Below are 14,272 nucleotides of genomic sequence, written 5' to 3'. Positions count from 1 at the left end.
CACTCCAGAATCTAAGCCTTGGGTACCAATGTAGAAGAGATGGAGGAAAGATTACAGAGTCAGAGGAAGAGAACATTTCCTGTGAGATTGAGACTCCAAAGACTGTCAGGGGAGTTATAACCAAGGAGTCTCACCTACATAGCTGCCTAAATAAGACCCCAAAATGACACCATCACTAGACACGTTAACATGGAAGGAGGAAGTTCATGAGACTTCAATGCAGATAAGGAACTACAGGCAACTAAGGAATGCTGAGAGCAGAAGTAGTCTTCTGCTGTGAAGTATCCTTCAGTTATCCACTATCAAATGTTCACCCAGTAATCAGATAATCAGATACATGCAGATATCATTGTACAGACTGAACATCTTTTATACAAACAAACAAACACACACACACACACACACACACACATACAAACACATATGTGCAGAGAATAATAGGAAACTAGAGAATATATGATTTCTGCACTCTATGTATGTGCACAGTCACACTTACTCATGAAGATTGTGCACATATATCAAACATACATATATGCTTAATAAGTACACACACACACACACACACAAACACATACACACACACACACACACAGAGGGGAAAGGAGAAGATTGGTTCCTTTGCATTACGTTTCACATCTTTGATTTACATGGTTGATTATTTTAGAATTACTATTTTTCTGCAGAGAAGATCTAAACCTAAGCTTTCAAAAATATCAGGAATAAATATCCACAACAAAATTCAATATTTAAACCTTTTTATAGTGTTAGTGGGCTTATGTTCTACAATTGTTTCAGTTAAGCTTGCCTAGATTGTTGTCTATATCCCAATGACAGGCTATCAACTATTACTCATAAGTGTGGTTCATTAAGTCATGATTGTCCTCCTTAGCTTCAGTAATCTATATATAGTCTTTCTGATCATGTGCAGTGGCAGCAAATAGTAATGGTAAAAGTGAACATGAACAAAGAAGATTTTGTGACAAAAGGAGGAACACACACATATATATACACACAGACATGCACATACACACACACACACACAGAGAGAGAGAGAGAGAGAGAGAGAGAGAGAGAGAGAGAGAGAGAGAGAAGAGAGACAGAGTTAGACAGAGACAAACTGAAAAACAGACAGATACAGAGAAACAGAGAAATATGGAATCTAGAGACAGAGACATGGACAGGGATAAACAGACACAAAAATTCCAAAAGGATATATTTGTGAAAATACCATTGTGTGAATGTAAATTCTCTATGCTAAAATAGAGACATATTGACTTCTTAAGGTGATTGAAAACCAACTTTTTTTTAAATGCCATATAAAGGCCTCTGAAGTGGAAATTTTGGATTTTTGGAGACCTAGTTGTGACATGTGATGTTTTTCTGGAGGCTGTTGTATAAGAGGATATTTTTGTTGAAGCAAAGAGACATGGTGTTTTCCTGTAAGCTGCCTGGAAAAAAAATCATGTGGTGCTTTGCTAGAGCAGACACTTGAGAGAAACCATGATGTTTGGAAAGGATATAAATATAACAGACAGTGGGGAGCACTGTGTGGTGTCAGTTCACTTTGTTACTCTTTGCTGGTCTTCCTCTCTCATGATGGTGTAGAGAGAAATGCACCAAAAAAAAAAAAAGGTGTTTGCAAGTAGCTCACACAACCACTGCTGATTCTTGCTAAGCTTCTGCTATCTTGACAATAAAAATTGAAATTGTCCCAAAGAACTACTTCTAAATCGGTTCATATCCTTCATTGCCCTATTAACCTTACCTTTCAAGTGCATCTTGTGAGTAATAAGTTAAAGGGAAACTAAAACATTTAAAAACCCTATTACAGCAGGTTTCAAAAAATATATGGCTACAAGCAGTTATTCCAAGCAGGCAAACTAAAGAGAAGCAAATATTCAAATTCAGAGTGATTCATAAAGGCATTTCCTCCCTTTTGATATGAAACATCAAAGGCATGGGGTAATTAGCATTCAAAACACAGAGGTAAAGCTGAAATAAATGAATCCATCCCAGCTCCAAGTCCCCAACTCTTCTTCTGGGCTGCAATATAAAATGGGTTTCCATCAGGCTCTCAAATAACGGAAATGAAGAAATTATATGCAAGGAATTGGCCTGCTATTGATGACTGATGAGGATTATAAAACATTGCATTTTAGGACTGAAAAGGGAAAATGAAAAACACAGAATTCTCCTTTGAGTTCTAGGTTTTTATTAGTGATGAATGTCTGGCTAGTTACTTTACCATCAGAGAAAAGTCCCAACTGATTCAGAGGATGGTCACTAATTTTGGCTGTGTGTCTACTCCTCATTTGATGTCCATGAATTACTTAGTTGTAGCTCTGTGTTTAGTGAAAGGAGATAGTTGATCATAGTTTACTCTTTGTTGGTATCACATTTGTCGGAGTTAGAGGGAATCAAAGTATCTTTTCTGGCAGAAAGCCCTTTAAGCAAGAAGTTTAAAAATTCAAAATAGCTTCAAGAAGTCAGTGAATCTGACAAGATTCATTAGGCTACTCCCAGCCAGAGTAAACAATAACAGGTGAGAGTCACTCTGAGTAGAGCACAAAAGAGCTGCAAAGAAAACTTTCTGGTCTGACAAGCTGCTGGGGGTGGGGGTGGGGTGGGGTGGCGGAGCAGGAGGTACCCTAACTGCGTGAAAGAGGTTTAGACAAACTAAAGAATGTAGAAAGGACAGTGTCCAAACTGGTGAACTATCTGTAGGCCAAGTAGAGTGCTCCAGGTTGCCCACCTTTCACCCATGAGCTGTCACCCATGCTGGGGTAGGCCTTGATGCTGCTGCTGTCTTTGAGTCATTTCTGCTCTTGTAAGTAACCTTTTACACTTATTCCTGAAAGTAACACTAATAAAACTCACTGGTGCACCAAGTTGGACTTTGGTGATATCCATACTTTGGTCTATTGTTGCTTCTCTGAAAGGATTCTAGCCAGCCAGAACATTGCAAACATAGCCCTGGTGGGCCATGTCATTCTCTCCCATTCGCCCTGCCTTGCTAAAAACCTTCCTAAATTACATTCCTAAATCTAGCCCACAAGCTCTATTCCCATATTAGCCTATTTCTCTTCATAAATTGACTACCAAGGTCCAGCTCTCAAAGAATTGAAGTACATGCATCTAAAGCCACTTTGACTCACCTAGTTAACATACCTCATTAAAATTCAACACCTCAGACCCGGTGAGAGAGAGACCCAACCGCCTGGTCAGGTGGGCACTCCTGAGGCTGCAGAGTGGAAGAGACCACCAACACTGCTCACCCCTGCCCACATCCCTGGCCCAAGAGGAAACTGTATAAGGCCTCTGGGCTCCCGTGGGGGAGGGCCCAGGAGCGGCAGGACCCCTGCCACAGACACCGCCGGACCCTGAAGGAAACAGACCGGATAAACAGTTCTCTGCACCCAAATCCCATGGGAGGGAGAGCTAAACCTTCAGAGAGGCAGACAGGCCTGGGAAACCAGAAGAGACTGCTCCCTGCACACACATCTCGGACGCCAGAGGAAAAAGCCAAAGAGCATCTGGAACCCTGGTGCACTGAAGCTCCCGGAAGGGGCGGCACAGGTCTTCCTGGTTGCTGCCGCTGCAGAGAGCCCCTGGGCAGCACCCCACGAGCGAACTTGAGCCTCGGGACCACAGGTAAGACCAAATTTTCTGCTGCAAGAAAGCTGCCTGGTGAGCTTGGGACACACGGAAGCAGAATTTCTCTAGAACCGGGCACGTTCTGTGTTTACCGGAAGTCCCACACCCGCGGATCCCGGCCCGCAGCAGCTCTCTGCTCCCAGACCCGGTGAGAGAGAGACCCAACCGCCTGGTCAGGTGGGCACTCCTGAGGCTGCAGAGCGGAAGAGACCACCAACACTGCTCACCCCTGCCCACATCCCTGGCCCAAGAGGAAACTGTATAAGGCCTCTGGGCTCCCGTGGGGGAGGGCCCAGGAGCGGCAGGACCCCTGCCACAGACACCGCCGGACCCTGAAGGAAACAGACCGGATAAACAGTTCTCTGCACCCAAATCCCGTGGGAGGGAGAGCTAAACCTTCAGAGAGGCAGACAGGCCTGGGAAACCAGAAGAGACTGCTCCCTGCACACACATCTCGGACGCCAGAGGAAAAAGCCAAAGAGCATCTGGAACCCTGGTGCACTGAAGCTCCCGGAAGGGGCGGCACAGGTCTTCCAGGTTGCTGCCGCTGCAGAGAGCCCCTGGACAGCACCCCACGAGCAAACCTGAGCCTCGGGACCACAGGAAAGACCAAATTTTCTGCTGCAAGAAAGCTGCCTGGTGAACTCAAGACACAGGCCCACAGGAACAGCTGAAGACCTGTAGAGAGGAAAAACTACACGCCCGAAAGCAGAACACTCTGTCCCCATAACTGACTGAAAGAGAGGAAAACCGGTATACAGCACTCCTGACACACAGGCTTATAGGACAGTCTAGCCACTGTCAGAAATAGCAGAACAAAGTAACACTAGAGATAATCTGATGGCGAGAGGCAAGCGCAGGAACCCAAGCAACAGAAACCAAGACTACATGCCATCATCGGAGCCCAATTCTCCCACCAAAACAAACATGGAATATCCAAAAACACCAGAAAAGCAAGATCTAGTTTCAAAATCATATTTGATCATGATGCTGGAGGACTTCAGGAAAGACCTGAACACACTTAGGGAAGCACAGGAAAACATTAATAAACAAGTAAAAGCCTACAGAGAGGAATCGCAAAAATCCCTGAAAGAATTCCAGGAAAACACAATCAAACAGTTGAAGGAATTAAAAATGGAAATAGAAGCAATCAAGAAAGAACACATGGAAACAACCCTGGATATAGAAAACCAAAAGAAGAGACAAGGAGCTGTAGATACAAGCTTCACCAACAGAATACAAGAGATGGAAGAGAGAATCTCAGGAGCAGAAGATTCCATAGAAATCATTGACTCAACTGTCAAAGATAATGTAAAGCGGAAAAAGCTACTGGTCCAAAACATACAGGAAATCCAGGACTCAATGAGAAGATCAAACCTAAGGATAATAGGTATAGAAGAGAGTGAAGACTCCCAGCTCAAAGGACCAGTAAATATCTTCAACAAAATCATAGAAGAAAACTTCCCTAACCTAAAAAAAGAGATACCCATAGACATACAGGAAGCCTACAGAACTCCAAATAGATTGGACCAGAAAAGAAACACCTCCCATCACATAATTGTCAAAACACCAAACGCACAAAATAAAGAAAGAATATTAAAAGCAGTAAGGGAAAAAGGTCAAGTAACATATAAAGGGAGACCTAACAGAATCACACCAGACTTCTCGCCAGAAACTATGAAGGCCAGAAGATCCTGGACTGATGTTATACAGACCCTAAGAGAACACAAATGCCAGCCCAGATTACTGTATCCAGCAAAACTCTCAATTAACATTGATGGAGAAACCAAGATATTCCATGACAAAACCAAATTTACACAATATCTTTCTACAAATCCAGAACTACAAAGGATAATAAATGGTAAAGCCCAACATAAGGAGGCAAGCTATACCCTAGAAGAAGCAAGAAACTAATCGTCTTGGCAACAAAACAAAGAGAATGAAAGCACACAAACATAACCTCACATCAAATATGAATATAACGGGAAGCAATAATCACTATTCCTTAATATCTCTCAATATCAATGGCCTCAACTCCCCAATAAAAAGACATAGATTAACAAACTGGATACGCAACGAGGACCCTGCATTCTGCTGCCTACAGGAAACACACCTCAGAGACAAAGACAGACACTACCTCAGAGTGAAAGGCTGGAAAACAACTTTCCAAGCAAATGGTCAGAAGAAGCAAGCTGGAGTAGCCATTCTAATATCAAATAAAATCAATTTCCAACTAAAAGTCATCAAAAAGATAAGGAAGGACACTTCATATTCATCAAAGGAAAAATCAACCAAGATGAACTCTCAATCCTAAATATCTATGCCCCAAATACAAGGGCACCTACATATGTAAAAGAAACCTTACTAAAGCTCAAAACACACATTGCACCTCACACAATAATAGTGGGAGATTTCAACACCCCACTCTCATCAATGGACAGATCATGGAAACAGAAATTAAACAGTGATGTAGACAGACTAAGAGAAGTCATGAGCCAAATGGACTTAACGGATATTTATAGAACATTCTATCCTAAAGCAAAAGGATATACCTTCTTCTCAGCTCCTCATGGTACTTTCTCCAAAATTGACCATATAATTGGTCAAAAAACGGGCCTCAACAGGTACAGAAAGATAGAAATAATCCCATGCGTGCTATCGGACCACCACGGCCTAAAACTGGTCTTCAATAACAATAAGGGAAGAATGCCCACATATACGTGGAAATTGAACAATGCTCTACTCAATGATAACCTGGTCAAGGAAGAAATAAAGAAAGAAATTAAAAACTTTTTAGAATTTAATGAAAATGAAGATACAACATACTCAAACTTATGGGACACAATGAAAGCTGTGCTAAGAGGAAAACTCATAGCGCTGAGTGCCTGCAGAAAGAAACAGGAAAGAGCATATGTCAGCAGCTTGACAGCACACCTAAAAGCTCTAGAACAAAAAGAAGCAAATACACCCAGGAGGAGTAGAAGGCAGGAAATAATCAAACTCAGAGCTGAAATCAACCAAGTAGAAACAAAAAGGACCATAGAAAGAATCAACAGAACCAAAAGTTGGTTCTTTGAGAAAATCAACAAGATAGATAAACCCTTAGCCAGACTAACGAGAGGACACAGAGAGTGCGTCCAAATTAACAAAATCAGAAATGAAAAGGGAGACATAACTACAGATTCGGAGGAAATTCAAAAAATCATCAGATCTTACTATAAAAACCTATATTCAACAAAATTTGAAAATCTTCAGGAAATGGACAATTTCCTAGACAGATACCAGGTATCGAAGTTAAATCAGGAACAGATAAACCAGTTAAACAACCCCATAACTCCTAAGGAAATAGAAGCAGTCATTAAAGGTCTCCCAACCAAAAAGAGCCCAGGTCCAGACGGGTTTAGTCTGGACCAGAATTCTATCAAACCTTCATAGAAGACCTCATACCAATATTATCCAAACTATTCCACAAAATTGAAACAGATGGAGCCCTACCGAATTCCTTCTACGAAGCCACAATTACTCTTATACCTAAACCACACAAAGACACAACAAAGAAGGAGAACTTCAGACCAATTTCCCTTATGAATATCGACGCAAAAATACTCAATAAAATTCTGGCAAACCGAATTCAAGAGCACATCAAAACAATCATCCACCATGATCAAGTAGGCTTCATCCCAGGCATGCAGGGATGGTTTAATATACGGAAAACCATCAACGTGATCCATTATATAAACAAACTGAAAGAACAGAACCACATGATCATTTCATTAGATGCTGAGAAAGCATTTGACAAAGTTCGGCACCCCTTCATGATAAAAGTCCTGGAAAGAATAGGAATTCAAGGCCCATACCTAAACATGGTAAGGGCCACATACAGCAAACCGGTTGCTAACATTAAACTAAATGGAGAGAAACTTGAAGCAATCCCACTAAAATCAGGGACTAGACAAGGCTGCCCACTCTCTCCCTACTTATTCAATATAGTTCTTGAAGTTCTAGCCAGAGCAATCAGACAACAAAAGGAGATCAAAGGGATACAGATCGGAAAAGAAGAGGTCAGAATATCACTATTTGCAGATGACATGATAGTATATTTAAGTGATCCCGGGCGTTCCACCAGAGAACTACTGAAGCTGATGAGCAACTTCAGCAAAGTGGCTGGGTATAAAATTAACTCAAATAAATCAGTTGCCTTCCTCTATACAAAAGAGAAACAAGCCGAGAAAGAAATTAGGGAAACGACACCCTTCATAATAGACCCAAATAATATAAAGTACCTCGGTGTGACATTAACCAAGCAAGTAAAAGATCTGTACAATAAGAACTTCAAGACACTGAGGAGAGAAATTGAGGAAGACCTCAGAAGATGGAAGGATCTCCCATGCTCATGGATTGGCAGGATTAATATGGTAAAAATGGCCATTTTGCCAAAAGCAATCTGCGGATTCAATGCAATCCCCATCAAAATACCAATCCAATTCTTCAAGGAGTTAGACAGAACAATTTGCAAATTCATCTGGAATAACAAAAAACCCAGGATAGCTAAAGCTATCCTCAACAATAAAGGGACTTCAGGGGGAATCACTATCCCTGAACTCAAGCAGTATTACAGAGCAATAGTGATGGAAGCTGCGTGGTATTGGTACAGAGACAGACAGATAGACCAGTGGAATGGAATTGAAGACCCAGAGATGAACCCACACACCTGTGGTCACTTGATTTTTGACAAAGGAGCCGGGACCATCCAATGGAAAAAAGATGGTATTTTCAGCAAATGGTGCTGGTTCAACTGGAGGGCAACATGTAGAAGAATGCAGATCGATCCGTCCTTATCACCCTGTACAAAGCTTAAGTCCAAGTGGATCAAGGACCTCCACATCAAACCAGACACACTCAAACTAATAGAAGAAAAACTAGGGAAGCATCTGGAACACATGGGCACTGGAAAAAATTTCCTGAACAAAACACCAATGGCTTATGCTCTAAGGTCAGGAATCGACAAATGGGATCTCATAAAACTGCAAAGCTTCTGTAAGGCAAAGGACACTGTGGTTAGGACGGAACGGCAACCAACAGATTGGGAGAGGATCTTTACCAATCCTACAACAGATAGAGGCCTTATTTCCAAAATATACAAAGAACTCAAGAAGTTAGACCGCAGGGAAACAAATAACCCTATTGAAGAATGGGGTTCAGAGCTAAACAAAGAATTCACAGCTGAGGAATGCCGAATGGCTGAGAAACACCTAAAGAAATGTTCAACATCTTTAGTCATAAGGGAAATGCAAATCAAAACAACCCTGAGATTTCACCTCACACCAGTGCGATTGGCTAAGATCAAAAACTCAGGTGACAGCAGATGCTGGCGAGGATGTGGAGAGGGAGGAACACTCCTCCATTGTTGGTGGGATTGCAGACTGGTAAAACCATTCTGGAAATCAGTCTGGAGGTTCCTCAGAAAATTGGACATTGAACTGCCTGATGATCCAGCTATACCTCTCTTGGGCATACACCCAAAAGATGCCTCAACATATAAAAGAGACACGTGCTCCACTATGTTCATCGCAGCCTTATTTATAATAGCCAGAAGCTGGAAAGAACCCAGATGCCCTTCAACAGAGGAATGGATACAGAAAATGTGGTACATCTACACAATGGAATATTACTCAGCTATCAAAAACAACGAGTTTATGAAATTCGTAGGCAAATGGTTGGAACTGGAAAATATCATCCTGAGTGAGCTAACCCAATCACAGAAAGACATACATGGTATGCACTCATTGATAAGTGGCTATTAGCCCAAATGCTTGAATTACCCTAGATCCCTAGAACAAACGAAACTCAAGACGGATGATCAAAATGTGAATGCTTCACTCCTTCTTTAAATGAGGAAAAAGAATACCCTTGGCAGGGAAGGGAGAGGCAAAGATTAAAACAGAGACTGAAGGAACACCCATTCAGAGCCTGCCCCACATGTGGCCCATACATATACAGCCACCCAATTAGACAAGATGGATGAAGCAAAGAAGTGCAGACCGACAGGAGCCGGATGTAGATCGCTCCTGAGAGACACAGCCAGAATACAGCAAATATAGAGGCGAATGCCAGCAGCAAACCACTGAACTGAGAATAGGTCCCCTATTGAAGGAATCAGAGAAAGAACTGGAAGAGCTTGAAGGGGCTCGAGACCCCAAAAGTACAACAATGCCAAGCAACCAGAGCTTCCAGGGACTAAGCCACTACCTAAATACTATACATGGACTGACCCTGGACTCTGACCCCATAGGTAGCAATGAATATCCTAGTAAGAGCACCAGTGGAAGGGGAAGCCCTGGGTCCTGCTAAGACTGAACCCACAGTGAACTAGTCTATGGGGGGAGGGCGGCAATTGGGGGAGGGTTGGGAGGGGAACACCCATAAGGAAGGGGAGGGGGGAGGGGGATGTTTGCCCGGAAACCGGGAAAGGGAATAACACTCGAAATGTATATAAGAAATACTCAAGTTAATAAAAAAAAAAAAAAAAAAAAAAAAAAGAAAAGAAAAAGGAAAAAATTACACTCCCTGGAATCCCCAACAAGCAAGAATTTACTAGAATAGATTTGTTTTCAACAAAAAGAATAAATGGAAAGAAACAAAAAAAAGAAGAAGAAGAAGAAGAAGAAGAAGAAGAAGAAGAAGAAGAAGAAGAAGAAGAAGAAGAAGCAGCAGCAGCAGACATGAAGTGGGGAGGGATCTCTCAGAGGGGATGTCAGGAGGAGTCAAAGGAGAAAAATGGGGTGATTTTCTTTTTATACTTTTTCTTTGCATATACCATGTTTTATTGTATATTCGAGTGATATTCTTAAAGAATAAAACAATAAAGAGAGAAAAAAAAATTCAACACCTCAGCCTAACATGAGGTTTCCCCTTTACCTTTATAAATTGTCATGTTTTTATGGGCAAAGTTGTCTCCTACCTATCTACAGGCTACCCTTTCTCCCCTGGGACAGTCTTTTCCCCTCTCATTCTCTTCCACTTCTTTTTTATCCTTTTGTGCATTCTCTTCTCTGTTTCTTATTTACTGCCCTTTGATGCCCTAGGACAAATAAATGTATTTGTGTTGAGAACTAGGTCTCAGAGGTCCTGGGCTGATAGTGATCATTTTATTCCTTATCTGGATGAGTAGACATGTGTTGCACCTTCCTGGAAAAGTTTTGTCATATAAAGCCGTCCCAATGGCATTCTGCCTCTTTTGTCTTGGTTTGGCCTCCATAGTAAGAAACAAAGAATGAGTGTCAGGAAATAATACATCTTATTCACCTTGACTGACACTGCTATACATTAATATGATTCAACTTAGAGATGGTGTAAAAGTGTTACTGATTTAGTGGAATCTGTAGATTCAGTGATGATGGGCAGTGTAGTCCTGGTATGTTGAACACTATGAGTACGTTAACACTAATCCCAGACACAAAGAAAAAGTACTGGACCATATTTTGTTGAGGTAGGTGTGTAAAGTTGAGTTCATTTATAATGTATAGTGGATTTATCAAAATATAAATTTATGAAGCTATCATGGTGTTCTGATTGTGACCACAGATCGGAATGAATTAATGATACCTATGCTGAATGATAAGGGAAGAATAATGCACTCATGCTCATTCTTTACCCATAGGAAGCACCATACCTTTCTGACAGTTTAGATAGCGTAACTGTACCACAATGACACTGTGCTGACTCCAGTGTTTATCTCCTTAAAAATCTCTCCAGGGAATCTGGTGTTTTCTCAAAATTACTGATGTCTGGCCCAGCCTTTGACATTCAGGCTATTGCAAAGTAAAAGTCCACCTGGACAGCTTGCTTCTCTTCTTCAGTTTTGGGACCTTAGCTGACTGTTACTCATCACATTCCTAGCCTTTTCAGAAAATGATATCTAAGTGGAAGTTTCAACATTGTCCACTTTGTAGCTAATTTACCTGTATGAAAGTTAGTTTGCATGCAAATCTTATTAAATATAATGTCTCAGATACACCAACCAGAACTGTATCTTCACTTAACACCAGTCCCTTTATATTCCCAGTGACAAGATGTTACAAGCCTTTTGGAAAATACATATTACCTTATACAGATTGTGGGTAATGTGCTCATTAACTCCTGCATTTACTAGAGGTACAGTTAGAAGAACAACACTAAGACCCAGACAACAACATCAAAAGCAACAAACTTTCCCTGGACATATAGAATTGCATAATCATGACACATCTAAATCCCTTCCTAAAGTCTACATCACAGTGATACTAGTTCTAGGGACTGAGAGGTGGCTTAACCAGGAAAGTGATCAACATACAAACTTGAAAATCTGAATTCAATTTCTCAAACACATGCAAAATGTCAAGCACATAAGAGCATAATCAGAGCACTAGGGAGACGTTGAAAGGATCCCTGAACCTTATTGGTCAGGAACCCAATTAAGTTTGATTGGCAGGCTCCAAGTATTGTCTTAAAAAATAAGGTGTAGTGATGGTGAGATGGTTCAGTGAACAGAGCCACATGCTCAGACTTCAAGACCCGAGTTTAATCCCTAGACCTTGCAAGGTAATAGGAGACAACGGACTACTGAAGGTTTTCATTCCACATATGTTTTGTGGCAAGTGTACCTGGACATACAACATGACATATACACAAAGAAACTACCCCCACATATACACAAAAACTAAGAGTGATTATTATTTATTATATTTTCTTATCATTTTTCTAGTTTGATGAACTATCATTACTTATAATTTGTGAGGAACTGCCCGAGGAGCTGTCCTCACAGATGTGAGGAGCTGTCCGAGGAGCTGTCCTCACATATGTGAGGAGCTGTCCTCACAAACTCCATTACAAGATGGCACCGGCATCCGGCAGAACGCACCTAGTAAAAAGGGCAATACGCAGGCGCCTGGTAACTTCCCTACTCAAAGGGACACGTACGTTTTAGTACGTCATCTGGCATAATTGGCAGCGACCAGTCAGAGAGTGACACGTCCTAGGCGAGGATAGTTTCCTATATAAGGGACGGTTATTCCTCACTCGGCGTCTCCGCATTGTAAGCTTATGCTCTCCCTCTCAAGACGCATTAAAGCTTTTCTGCAGTAGGATCCTGTGTGTGCCGCATCATTCCTGCTGGTGAGACGTAGCGCGGGACAATAATTATTTTTATTTTCTTCTATCAATATCTTTGAACTTTCAAAATTGTAAAAAAAATGCACAGATGTATTTAAAAAGTGATTTTGAAGATTAAGTGGAAGATTTTTCAAATACCCTTGTCCTGCCCATCCCTACATTTATAACTAATCATCTTTGATTTAGAAGAAAGCTTCATTAATAGGTAGATTTGACATCTTCTGATACCAACAAGAAGGTGGCCATCTGTACAAACAGTGGAGCAGATTCCTTCTGATAGCATGTGTGTGTGTGCGTGTGTGTGTGTGTGTGTGTGTGTGTGTGTGTGTGTGTGTGTGTGTGGTTTAATTATTGCTAGTAACTAAAAAAAATATTTATGACAACAGTGTTACTTCAATCATTGTCATGACAAAATACAAAATCAACTTAAGGGGGAATCATTTTATGTTCATGCTGAGTTGGAGGTCATGCAATCCATTATACTGGGAAAGGCAAGGTCACAGGAACCTGATGATCACATCGAATACAGAGTCAGGAAGCAGAGAGTACCAGTAACTGGGGTAAGACTATAGCGACTCCAAGTCCACCACCAGCCAGTAGCCCCATATCCTCCAGTGAGCTTCTAGCACCTAAAGGTTCCACAACCTTTACAGTGAAACCAGTTGTGAATGGTGGGATGAGTGGACAATGCCATCAGACAGAAGAAGGTTGAGGTAGGAAATCAAAAGCCCAGGAAATCTCATAATTGAGAGAGGAAGACTTTGGCACCAGCTCCAAGCCAGACTCTACCTCTCCTGGAATAAGTAACCACGACACTCCATTGAGAGATCCAAAACAGTCAGTCATGTAGGGACAATGCTTGAAGTCCTTCCCCATGCAAATTAAGGATCCCTAACATCTCAGCCTGAGCTAATGTCAAGCATCTACCCCTGGATCCCACCTTACCCCCGAAATGTTTATAAGGTTCCTATCCACATGGAATAAAGTACACAAGTTATTTTGCCATGATCATCTGAGGATGGCTGTTTAATAGAGCTGTAAAACTCCAGGGAAGAGCTTTCTTTCCTGAAGCATTCAGTGCTGGACCTCAGCTCTGCCCAGCAGGCCAGTCTCCTCACTCTAGCCCTAGCAGGCAGCTGCCATTCCCTGTAGCTCCAGCTCTGGCTCCAGCTTTTGGCTGCCTGCTTCAGCTTGTCACTATTGCTGCCATGAACACCAATAATGGTAGTGGAAGATGTCCAGCTGCTTGCCCTGCCCAGGCTTTTGCTCATAGAGGTGTAACAAGTTGATAATTTCGGCCATGCCAGAGACTTGCAGCACCGTTCATTCCAGTCAGACACACAGCCCAACAGAGAACCAAGTATTTAAACACATAAGCTTATGGTCGGATTTTTTGCATTCAAACAACAAGTAATGGCCAAATAGACATACTGACTCAAATGATGTAATCAACGAGTAATCCTAAATG

At 41.7% G+C, this 14,272-nt stretch overlaps 1 protein-coding gene and 1 long non-coding RNA gene across 18 annotated transcripts in view; one reads left to right on the top strand and one right to left on the bottom strand.

Moving 5' to 3' along the window:
- Positions 1–14,272, bottom strand: part of Cntnap5a (contactin associated protein-like 5A) — a 1,008,100-nt gene that overhangs the window by 591,254 nt on the left and 402,574 nt on the right. The gene's annotated exons all lie outside the window — the stretch shown is intronic.
- LOC108352511 (uncharacterized) overlaps positions 12,650–14,272 on the top strand; it is a 203,153-nt gene continuing 201,530 nt past the window's right edge. For all 13 annotated transcript variants that reach the window (XR_005492306.2, XR_010056951.1, XR_010056955.1 and 10 more), the window contains exon 1: positions 12,650–12,807. This is a non-coding gene — a long non-coding RNA (uncharacterized LOC108352511). The remainder of the gene's footprint in view (positions 12,808–14,272) is intronic.

The sequence above is a fragment of the Rattus norvegicus genome, chromosome 13 (assembly GCF_036323735.1).
Source record: "Rattus norvegicus strain BN/NHsdMcwi chromosome 13, GRCr8, whole genome shotgun sequence".
Classification (NCBI taxonomy): Eukaryota; Metazoa; Chordata; class Mammalia; order Rodentia; family Muridae; genus Rattus; species Rattus norvegicus.
This window is presented reverse-complemented; position numbering and strand designations above follow the sequence as displayed.